The following is a 12,072-nucleotide window of genomic DNA, read 5'->3' on the forward strand; positions in this document are numbered from 1 at the left end:
ACCCGCATTCTATCTAAAACTCATGCATGCGTACATGTGCAATGCACCCATGTGTCCTATCTAAAGCCTATGTGTGCATACATGTGCACACCCACATCTTTTCTGAAGTCCACACATGGCTTGATGCCCTTCAAGGACTGCAGTTTTTCAGGAAGAATTTCCTCATAGGTCTCCCCATCCCACCTTAAACATACATTCAATTTGGGTGTTCCTTGGCCTCTCTATAGTTTTTGCTGCTGTTGTCTAATTCCTCTTTCTTGAGAACTCTCACCTATGTTATTTTGTATTGTGATTGCCTCCCTCATGCCCATTCTTTCTATCTTTCGGTAATAAGGAAACTCTTGTACCCTGCTTTTACTTGAGAAATCTACTCCTCTGTTTATGTGCTTTGTGGAAAATCAACTCTATCCTGAGCTCCAAGTCTGGGGAAAATGGCTTTGGCATAAGAAGTAAGAGCCACAGAAATTGGTTGAGGGGTGACGATGTTACCAAATTCAAGACAATCAGTTTGGGAAAAAAATGTATCGGCAGTTTCTAGGTAAGATGTTTCCTTGATGTACTGGGAGGTCTCTGGGTATGATAGCCTGTTCCCCCTGAATTTGGAGGGGGAAGTAAGAAACCTGGATGTTTTGGCTACTGGCATTATAATAAAGCTAATCCTGCAGAAGGCAGAGCCGAAGGACAGAGAGAAACTGGATCCTTGATGCCATTGGTAGAGCGGTTGAATCAAACTGAACCTGAAGCCAGATCTGGCCGTGTGTTTCCAGTCACATGTCCCTGTAAATCACTTTTACTATTTAGGTCAGTTTGAACTGGCTTTGTTGTTACATGCAGAGAAGTCCTAATGCACTCTTTTTCTGCCCTGATTTTTTCTTCTCTCTCTTATTGTTCCTTTCCCCTTCCCTTTCTGTTAAATGAAGGTGTGCCTCTGTGACTTATCCTTGTTGTCATTTACAAACTGGGTGACCTCATTTGTGACTGCAGTTTGCCATTGTCTTCCAAATCTGTAAAGTTCAAGGTCTAGGCAGGAGTACCTAACAGTTTTTTTTCTTCTCTTCTTTCTTTTTCTTTTTTTTTTTGAGACAGGGTCTCACTTTGTCACTCAGGCTGGAGTACAGTGTTGTGATCATGGTTCGCTGCAGCCTCAATCTCCTGTCCCATCTCAGCCTTCTGAGTAGCTGGGACCACAGGTGTGTGCCATTATGTCTAGCTAATTTTTTATTTTTTGTGTAAGTGGGGTTTCACCATGTTGCCTAGGGTGGTCTCTAACTCCTGGGCTCAAGCAATCCTCCCACCTCTGCCTCCCAAAGTACTGGGATTACAGGGGCGAACCACCATGCCCAGCTGTCTAACAGCTTTCTAGCATCTCTTATTCATCCCACAAAAAACCCCCAAGAAACTCATCCTGCAGTGGCGTCCTTGTCTGTGAGGGCAGCAGCCCGAGCTGAGCCTCCCCTGTAGGGGGACACTGTAAAGTATCTAAGGCCTTCCTGGGGTGCTCCCCCATGCCTAGGGTCACTGCAGGAGATGATTCCAAGGAGTGACTTTCCTCTCCAGGTTGAGGCGGGAGGGAGCGGCAGTGAGGACCCTGGAGGTCACCCCGGTAGCAGCTGCAGGTGTGAAGAGGAACCAGGCAGGAGTTATTTTCCTCACTACCAGGTTCACTGAGGCAGTGAAGACCACTTTGATCCCTAGAATTCCCCCAGAAAATGCTTTTTGCTGCCTTTGGGGCAGATACAGGGAAACTTCTAGGCTATTAGGGGTGTGAGGAAGGAGAGTAGAGACAGGTGCTTTAGGAGGAGAGAAGCTCTGTTTGTCCTCTGCCCCTCCCCTATTCAAGGGCCTGGCGCTGCCTCCCTCATGAGGCCTTCCCTGACCACCAGCTGCCCCTCCTCCTGGCCACTGTTACTCCCTTTGGTTTGGGGGAGTGAGCCACTCCCTTTCTCTTTTATTTTATTTTATTTATTTAATTAATTTACTTATTTTGAGACGGAGTCTTGCTCTGTCGCCCAGGTTGGAGTGCAGTGGCCGGATCTCAGCTCACTGCAAGCTCCATCTCCCGGGTTTACGCCATTCTCCTGCCTCAGCCTCCTGAGTAGCTGGGACTACAGGAGCCTGCCACCTCGCCCGGCTAGTTTTTTGTATTTTTTTTTAGTAGAGACGGGGTTTCACCGTGTTGGCCAGGATGGTCTCGATCTCCTGACTTCGTGATCCACCCATCTCGGCCTCCCAAAGTGCTGGGATTACAGGCTTGAGCCACTGCGCCCGGCCTCCCTTTCTCTTTTAGGCAGGTCTGGAGGCCTGCGTGCTTGAGGCTTCCACATGCTTATGGGTTCAAAGTGGAAATGTAGGTGTGGGGGAGCCTGGCTCTGATCAGCTGATCCAAGGGCAGCCGCGGCTGGCAAGAGGGCACCAGTTTTGAATTATGAGTTCTGAATGATGATGGAAACTACTGATAATAACAACCACATGATGAGGACTCACCGTGATGCCTAATCCTTTCTCCAGCAGGCTGTCTTAATAAGGTTGCGTTCTGTGGGGAGGGCAGGATTTTGAATGAGTGTCTGAGAGCCCCCACCTCCAGCTCCTCCTCCCACTCCTGCAGTGGTACGTGGCAGGAGACTTCTCAGTGGGGCTTCAACCTCAGCGGCAGGATGCTCAGAGGGCCTGGGGGAGGGGAGGAAGGAGGCAGAGCTCTGACACTCTGCAGTAGTACCACCCTTTCCTGTGCTCCCACCCACTGTGCAGGGGAGGCCTTGCTTTCTGGTCGCCAGGGAAGCAGGGAGGCATTGGCCCAGGACAGCAAGGGCAGGAAGGAGCCTGGGAGAAGCAGAAGTCAACAAGCAGCAGATCAGGAGCCTTGTGGAGCAGCCTCCGTCTGCCCGGCAGCCACAGATGTGGCCTCAGTGACCGCCCAGGGCCTCTCCCCACTCCAGCGGCTGCTGTGCTCCTGCCAAGGGCCCACGGGTGCAGCAGCTGTGTGTCATCCCTGCCTTTCCTCCTCCTCCCTCCTTGTCTCCCTCCTCCCTGCCTCCTTCCTGCCTTCGCAATCTCTAAGCACCTACCCTTCATCTCCATGGAAGAAAGCTCATAGAATGACTATTTCCAGGGACATTTGAATTTTATGAATGCTTCTCAAGTCCCAAAGGCAAAGGTAATGAAATCATATTGGTGGAATCCGAGAGGCTGTTTTGGAGGGGACTAGAAGACAGGAGGGCCTCCTAGGCTCCATTCTGAATAGACATGCCTAGATCATCCCTCTCTCCCTCCTTCCCCATTTCTTTTCCAGGGGTTTCCCTGGGCTAGGCCCTGGGCTTGACACTGGGATGCAAAGGAACTGAGTCCTCACCTGAAGGAAGGCCTTGCCAACCCTGCAGAAAGTGCTGCTTTTCCCAGAGAGCCAGCAGGCCTCCTGCTGGAGATGGTGTTGGGAGTGAATTCTCTGCTCTCTTGTGGTCTCTCTGATGAGCTCCTTCTGGAGTTGGTTCAACCCTGGTGAACTGGGGGTTCCCAGTCCCAGTTTCCTTAGAGTCAGCTTTGTCAGAGCTCTGGTGACTGTGGAAGGATTTGTGACTGGAGGCTGAGTCCAGGGCGTGGTGTAAGTGTGGTGAGGCTCCTGTGCACGCTTAGAGCTGGGGACGGGGGACCTCTGATGTCCTCCCTAAGACACAGTGAGACCCAGCAGCTCTCAGCTCTGTGCTACCCTGGTTTTGGTGATTTGGAAAAGGCTGGTGAGGGGTAAAAAACAGAGAGTCTGGCCTGGCCCCAGGCAGGTTCCCTGAGCAGCTGCAGGCTGTGGCCTCCTGTGCTCTGTGGGCCTGAATATAGCCGGTGAAGTAAAACCTCAATCCCAGGACAGCTCTGCCAGCGCTCACCAGCCCCTGCACACAGTCCCACAAGGAGATCCTGCTCTGTCCTCATCCTGTCCCTAAAGACCCTTCCTCTCTGTGGCCCACAGGACTGGCTACATAATTTGCTAAGCCCAGTACAAAATGAATACGTAAGATTTCTCCTTAGAAAATCAAGGATCTCAAGATAGCAACAGCAGAGCGTTAAACCAAGTGTGGGGCCCTTCCGAGCGCCACAGAGCCAGCTCTGGCTGCCCAATATTTACTTCTCAAAGGGGGACTTTGGAAACATCATGGGAACAACTCTAAATGGGAATTTTCAGGCCCTGGTGACAGGGGGCAGAGGAGTTAGGCCCACCTGATGCTACTCTCAAATTGCACCCTGGAGACTAGGGACCACCTACACCAGTTCCCACCATAAAAGGTAGCTTCCTTTGCTTTTCCTCTTTCCTATATTCTGCTGTGGGTATTACTCCTGTATTTCATGTCAGGGGTGCAAGGAAGGACGGGGTGTGTGTGTGTGTGTGTGTATGTGTGTGAGAGAGCAAGAGAGAGAGAGAGAAGCAGGTGGAGGAGGAAGGATGGGATGGAGTTTGGTTTTCTATTAACCTCTGCCCCACTGCTATTCCTTCAGGGGGTGTTGTGTGCAGTTCTTGTTGTTCTGGTGACCTGCGGCTCCAGGTACAGTCTCTTTCCTGCTTTCTCCTCTCCACGGTGGACCCTGCTCATCCTCCCAGCTGCTTGGAAGGGAAGATAAACACTGCAGAGTGCAGGAGTGCTCATGCTGAGAGCAGAGAAAGAGGTTTAATGGGCTTGTTATCAGGCACCTGCTGAGCAGTCCTTCTCCCAAGAAGACAGGACTGAGAGATAAATGACCTGGCCCGAGCAGCCTCCTGGTGAGAAGAGAAATGCCTGGAACAGGAAGGGGTGAATCCATAGACCAGGCCGGTCATAGGGGCAGGCGAAGATTGCAGGGAGAAAAGCAGCCCTCCCTCTGCACAGTTGTCAACCATCCAAGGTACCAATCAATCTAGAAATATTTGTTGCAGGTCTCCTGGGCTCCCAATGTTGCAGAGAATGCAGAGAGGCACTCTTCTGGTCCTTGCCTCCAATGAGCTCACCATCTAGTCGGGAGACCCGACCAACCTGACCTCACCTCCTTGAAGATTGGGGGTACAGACTGTTCACCTGGCAGGGCCTGGTTCATGGATGAGACTGAGGAAAAACTGATCAACTGAATGAATTAAACTGAAACAGTGGTGGCAAGGAGTAGAAACAACGACCTCTTCAGAGTTCAGACCATAAGATTCAGAATGACAAAAGAGAGCATTCAGCTCTCTTTTTGAAAAGTCTCTTTAGCTCTCTTTGGTTGAAGGTGGGACATTGAAAAAAAAAAAAAAAAAAAAAAAAAAAGGCCAGGCATGGTGGTGGGCACCTATAATCCCAGCTACTTGGGAGGCTGAGGCACGAGATTTGCTTGAACCCCAGAGGTGGAGGTTGCAGTGAGCTGAGAGCCAAGATTATGCCATTGTGCTCCAGCCTGCGTGACAGGGTAAGACCTTGTTTCAAAAAAAAAAAAAAGGCCAGGCACAGTGGCTCACACCTGGAATCCTAGCACTTTGGGAGGCCGAGGTGGGCAGATCAGTTGAGGTCAGGAGTTCGAGACCATCCTGGCCAACATGGTGAAACTCTGTCTCTACCAAAAAATACAAAAAAGCAAACAAAAAACCTGGGCATGGTGGCATGTGTCTGTAATCCCAGCTGTTCAGAAGGCTGAGGCATGAGCATTGCTTGAACCTAGGAGTCAGAGCAATGAGCCGAGATCATGCCACTGCACCCCAGCCTGGGTGACAGAGTGAGACCTTATCTCAAAAAACAAACAACAAAAAAAGAAGAAAGTGAGACACTATTAAAGAGATAGATTTCGAGTTGCATCTTGAGGATTTGGATTGTGAGGAGCGGGAGAGAGTAGGGTGTCAGGCAATGCAGGGTAGAGACTGAACGCTGACGTGTTGGTGTTAGGATGACATGGTTTCCCATGCTGGCTCAACTTTGAATAGCTGTGTGGCTGGGTGTAGGTTACTTAACCTTTCTAAACTCCATTTTTCCATATGTAAGATGGGGACGAATAGTACCTACTTCATAGGATTGTTATAAGGCTTGCCTAAAATATCCCCTGTAGGGAAAACAGAGTTTTGCTGAAAATCCAACTCATAAAAGGCAGATTACCTAGAGAAAAGGCATACAAATTTATTTTATGTGTGTACAGGGGAGCTTTCAGAATGACGACCCATGGATACAGGGCTAATTGTCCATTTTTATGCTCAGGTTCAATGAAGTATGGACAGCGGTGCAGAAACATGATGGACAAAAATAGGCTGATCTAATGCTGATAGATTAGTTATTATGAGTGGGAAAACCCAACAAAGCCTGTCTAGATTCTTATTGGCCTCTCTGAGCAGCTTCCTTTCCATCTGGGAATGGAGCAGGACTTTCTCTAAAATGAAGGTCTTATGACCTACATACAGTCAAACAAGGTAGGTCAGATAATTTCTTTTTTTTTTTTTTTTTTTTGAGACGGAGTCTCGCTCAGTCGCCCAGGCTGGAGTGCTGTGGCCGGATCTCAGCTCACTTCAAGCTCCGCCTCCCGGGTTCACGCCATTCTCCTGCCTCAGCCTCCCAAGTAGCTGGGACTACAGGCGCCGCCACCTCGCCTGGCTAGTTTTTTGTAGTTTTTAGTAGAGACGGGGTTTCACCATGTTAGCCAGGATGGTCTCGATCTCCTGACCTCGTGATCCGCCCGTCTTGGCCTCCCAAAGTGCTGGGATTACAGGCTTGAGCCACCGCGCCCGGCCCAGATAATTTCTTTATGGCCAGTTTTTACATGGAAAGGTGAAGGGAAAGTTGGAGTAATGTTTTTAGGTTTTATGGCTGGTTTTGGGGAAAAGAGGTTCTGGTTTCTATGACCCGCTCTAGTTTCTATGGCTAGGTTTGGGGGTAGAATGGACTAAGTAAGAGACAGGAGAGCAGGAGAAGATCAGAGAAAAACTTTCGCTTTTTAGGTCTTTATTTTGGGGTATTGTTTTTTGAGTTCCAACACCTCCATAAAGCACTTAGCATGGTGCCTGGCATATAGTAGATGCTCAATAAAGGGTGACATCTTTTATTATTAACTACAAAGACATAAAGCAGGAAAGCTCAATAGGTTTGAGCGAAAGACAATGGTTTCTGCTTCACTAGAGAAAAAAGGAGTTTAGGAAAAAGAAGGTTTTACATTTTATGATGGGGCTAGACTGGTCTTGAATGCCAGGTTTGGAAAATGAGGTTTTGTGGAAGAGGAGATAACAAGACTTAAGTCACTCTTGGGGATCTTGGAGGGTTATTCCTTTTCTTGTAACTAGTTCTGTCAAGTCATTCTCGCATTGGTATTAGAATATATATAGTGTCTCTCTGTGTGCACTGTACACTTTCTTCCAATTTTTAAAATTTTCAGATGTCATGAATGTCATCTAAATTTGTAAATAACCAGGAAATCTTTGGGCTGCATGAGCGAAGGGAGTATTAGAAATGAAAAAAAAAAAAAAAAGGCTGGGTGCGGTGGCTCACACATGCAATCCCAGCACTTTGGGAGGCTGAGGTGGGCGGATCACCTGAGGTCAGGAGTTCGAGACCAGCTTGGCCAACATAATGAAACCCTGTCTCTACTAAAAATACAAAAATTAGCTTGGTGCGGTGGCGCTGCCTGTAATCCCAGCTACTTGGGAGACTGAGGCAGAAGAATCACTTGAACCCAGGAGGCGGAGTTTGCACAGTGAGCCGAGACTGCGCCATTGCACTCCAACCTGCGCAACAGAGCAAGATTCTGTCTCAAAAAAACAAAAAAACAAAAAGACAAAAAGATCCTAGAAATTTTTAAAAATTATCTTGATTCAAGAGTTTGCCTGGATTTTGCTTGCAGTAAGGGATAAGAAAGCATGAAAATGTGTGCCGTTCCCACTTCTGCTTCCCAGTGGGGGATGCCTGAGGAGTCAGGGAGAGCCCCTTGCCATCCTCTGAGCTCTTTAGAGTTGTAATACTCAAGAAAGATACTTCTTTATGCAGGACCTTCAGAGCAGGCCTCCTTTCTAGAAGGTGGCCTAGAAATAGACATTAAAATGTAAAATATGCAACTCCTTTGCCCAGGCATCTCTCTACTTCTGGGAATTTATCTTAAGAAAATAATCAAGAAGAATGTCTGTTTTTGACTTGTTTAAAATAGCAAAGACATGAAAACAGCTTAAATATCCATTTACATGGTATTGATTTTTTAAAATGGAAGTTTTGGGCTGGGTGCAGCGGTTCACGCCTGTAATCCCAGCACTTTGGGGGCCGAGGCGGGCAGATCACAAGGTCAGAAGTTTGAGACTAGCCTGAACAACATGGTGAAACCCTGTCTCTACTAAAAATACAAAAATTAGCTGGGTGTAGTGGGGAGGGGCGCCAGTAATCCCAGCAACCCAGGAGGCTGAGGCAGGAGAATAGCTTGAACCCGGGAGGCAGAGGTTGCAGTGAGCCAAGATCATGCCACTGCACTCTAGCCTGGGTGACACAGCAAGACTCTGCCTCAAAAATAAATAAATAAATAAACAAATAAATAAATAAATAAGTAAAAAATGTGGCCGGGTGCAGTGACTCATGCCTGTAATCCCAGCACTTTGGGAGGCCAAGGCGGGTGGATCACCTGAGGTCTGGGGTTCAAGACCAGCCTGGCCAGCATGGAGAAACCCCATCTCTACTAAAAAAATTAGTCGGGTGTGGTGGCGCATGCCTGTAATCACAGCTACTCGGAAGGCTGAGGTGGGAGAATTGCTTGAACTCGGGAGATGGAGGTTGCAGTGAGCCAAGATTGTGCCATTGCACTCCAGCCTGGGCAAGAAGAGTGAAACTCCATCTCAAAAAAAAAAAAAAAAAGGAAATTTTATTCAATGAAATATTAAGTAAGCATTTATTAAAATTATGGCTCAAATCTACATGTATAACCATCAACAGTTATCCTGTGAGAAGACTGTCAAAGTAGAACGAGTGTTTCAGGACAGTATATTTGAATGACCAAATTCATGTACATTACATTGATATTTACATACACATTAGAACTCAGGAAGGGTATAAACCAGCCTATAATATTTGGGAAAGGGACTATGAGCAGATATTGGGTATTTACTTCAATATTTCTTTCTATATTATATGAATTTTTAAATAGATCTGATATTTCAGATTTGAAAAAAAGTCCTTGCATCTTTTTTGTAGGCTTGAAAAAAAAATTAATAAATGGCTTGAAAAGGAGCTGATTTGAGAGTAAATAATGTGACAAGAGAGATACCAGAGAAGAGAAGCTGTCTGGATGGTTGGCATAATTAAAATCAATATGGATCGTAAGAAAATAATTATATTCACTGTACAGCATTTTTGAAGATTGCTTCTATCAAACCTACAACTTGTGAGTAAAGCTAAATGTGTAATATTCACACAAATATTATGAGGATGATTCATGTTGCTCCTCCCTCTGGCTCCCTCTGGCTGCTTTAGGCTTGGGGGTCTCCTGTGAAGTTGGAGCTGAGCGGGATCTAGGACTCAGAGAGTGCTCACTGGCTCTGTCTGCCAGTGACACATTTCAAGAGGGCGGATCCCACAAGTGAACTCAGTTGGCTGGTGGCTCCTGAGAAATGTGCCACTCCAGTCCTTTGCCAGGTTCTTGTCTTGGACACTTAGTACATGCCCCGCTGAGCTGAGGACATAGATCTGAAGGGAAAGAAGCATGGTTGGCCTCAAGGAGCCTGTAACTACCCACTTCTAGGGTGTGGGCAGAGCTGGCAATGTTAGAGCTGCAGTTCACATAGCAGGCTGCTGGCCAACCTGTCCATTACTGATTCAAGAGTGGTGAGGTGGGAGCAGCACTGGTGAGGATGATACCTATCCTAGAGATGATTAAGATGGGGCAGTATCTCACTCCTTTTTTTTTATATATATTTTTTCTTCTTTTCTTTTTCTTTTTTCTGCAAGTATCTCACTCCTTGGTGGAGGCACTGGAGCTGTGATTTCTGAGGCAAGGATGTGGTCCCACTGGGAATTGGAATGTCTGAGGTTGTATGAGGCAGCGTGGTGACTAAAAGCAGGGGTGATGGAGACTGACCAGCTGGGGTTTGATTCCTGGCTCTGCTGTTTACGAACTGTGTGGTTTTGGGCAAGTGACGTAAGCATTAAGCTCTAATTTCTTCACTTGTTGAAAGAAAAAAAAGGAATAACAACAGCATGAGGTCATGTAAGTGAAGCACTTTGCATCAAATTTAGTCTGTTTAATAACTTTTTCATGTCAGCATCATTGTGCCCATTTTACAGAAAGGGAAACTAAAGCTTATGAAAAAGGTGACATCTAACTCCAAAGCTCAAGCTCTTGCTTCTACTTCTGTACTTCTACTTCAGCCTCTATCCCAACTTCATTCTGACACCCATTCCTTCTCCTATCTAGACCCCTGAACGTGTCTCCTGTCCCACCCCTCTACACTCCGTGCATGACTGTACAAGGCTGTAGTCTATACGACTATACCATCTTATTCAACCTGCTTTTACATTGTGTGTAAAAGACAAGCTTGAACTCTGGTGCCCTTGAACAGGGCATAATTAGGAGACTAGAGAGAAGTGTTGCGGGGAGTCCAAAAAGGAGAGTGAGAATAAAATGATGGCTTGAGAGTGATGACTTCCAAAAAACAGAGGAACAATAGCATGTGTGGCACTGAAGATTCAGGAGAAATGGGGGGGGGGGGAAAGGCTGTGTTTTCTGAATGGAATGGGAGCCTGGAGGACTGAATTCTGAGGAGCCTCCCATTACCTCGGCTTGGGAGAGAACAGGTAGGTGTGAAGTGGACAAGGAAAACCAGGTGTCCTGGAGCACTATGCAGGTGAGGTGTGCCCTGAGAAGGGGAGTACTCAGCAGACCAAGGACAGGTAGAGGCACTGACAGAAAGGGCACAAGGCTGAAGTCTAGTGACATCACATCCCCAGCATTGGAAGATCCTAAATTCTAGGGTCACACGGGGATATCTGCATGGGGAATAAGGTGTTATGAATGGATTCTTTTTACATCTCAGACTTGTCAGGATTTTATTTCAGAGCTTGATTCTTCCATTTTCTTCTGTTTCTTCTGTCATGTATTCATTTTCTCTGATGTCATGCAAGCGAGGACCTCTCTAGGAAAGGAATATACAAATTGGCTTCCTATCCAGGGAGCCATACATATATAGCCATTATTTTTTTAAAATAAAAATTGTTCAGAAAGTTTAAAAACACCTGCTCTTAAACTGGCCTGCATGTGTGGTTGAGGACAGTTCCCAGGTGAAGGAGTCATGCCGAAGGGGAGGATCATGGTACAGGAGAGAGGCCTCTCGAAAATCAGTAGGCAGGGGATGGAGGTGAAAGGGTGCATCTCAGAGCCCTTGGCTTGACTAGAGGAGGGTTTTGCTGGGAAGGCAGGCATGGCTATGGGGTTTATAGAGGCTTAGGGTAGTGTTTGACTTCACCCCTTCTCACTGTGTGCTGGTGTGAGAGCCTCAATTTTCTCTTTAAGTAGAGATCATAGTAACTTATACAAAGCAAGTGACCCATGGTCGGGTGGAGACCAGCTACTCAACAAGAACAGGCTGGGCACTGTGACTCACAATTGTAGTGGCAGCACTTTGGGAGGCCAAGATAGGACGATCGCTCAAGCCCTGGAGTTCGAGACCAGCCTGGGCAATATAGTGAGACCCTTTCTCTACAAAACAATTGTTTTTTTAAAAGTAGTCAAGTGTGGTGGCATGTGACTATAGTCCCAGTTACTTGGGAGGCTGGGGTGAGAAGATCACTTAAGCCTGGGTGGTGGAGGCTGCAGTGAGTCATGATTGTGTCACTAGACTCTAGACTGAGTGACAGAGTGAGACCCTGCCTCAAAAAAAAAAAAAAAAAAAATTGCTGGCTTTCCTCCCCTTTAGGGGATTCTCCAAGGCCAGGGTATCTGTGTGGCAAAAATCTTGCCTCCTGAAATGCTTGAAAACCAATGAATACTTAGACAAACTGCAACATTGCCAGCGTCCTCCCCTGCCAACTCCTGCTTTCTGGCAAGGCCTACCTGGTTGACTTCTTTCTGGGCAGGTGTGATGGCAGGCAGCAGATGGCCGAGTTATTTTTAGCAACCTGCAGAGGATGACGTATG

The 12,072-nt window shown here is 47.2% G+C and overlaps 1 long non-coding RNA gene across 1 annotated transcript; it reads left to right on the forward strand.

The window, feature by feature from the left end:
• The first annotated feature begins 2,740 nt into the window (after window positions 1–2,740).
• LOC117094998 lies at window positions 2,741–11,134 on the forward strand. The gene is made up of 5 exons (XR_004441765.1): window positions 2,741–3,154; window positions 4,483–4,866; window positions 6,177–6,385; window positions 9,135–9,324; window positions 9,888–11,134. It is a non-coding gene; the product is annotated as an uncharacterized LOC117094998 (long non-coding RNA).
• Window positions 11,135–12,072: the final 938 nt, after the last annotated feature.

Source organism: Trachypithecus francoisi, unplaced genomic scaffold, assembly GCF_009764315.1.
Source record: "Trachypithecus francoisi isolate TF-2019V2 unplaced genomic scaffold, Tfra_2.0 Contig01440, whole genome shotgun sequence".
NCBI lineage: Eukaryota > Metazoa > Chordata > Mammalia > Primates > Cercopithecidae > Trachypithecus > Trachypithecus francoisi.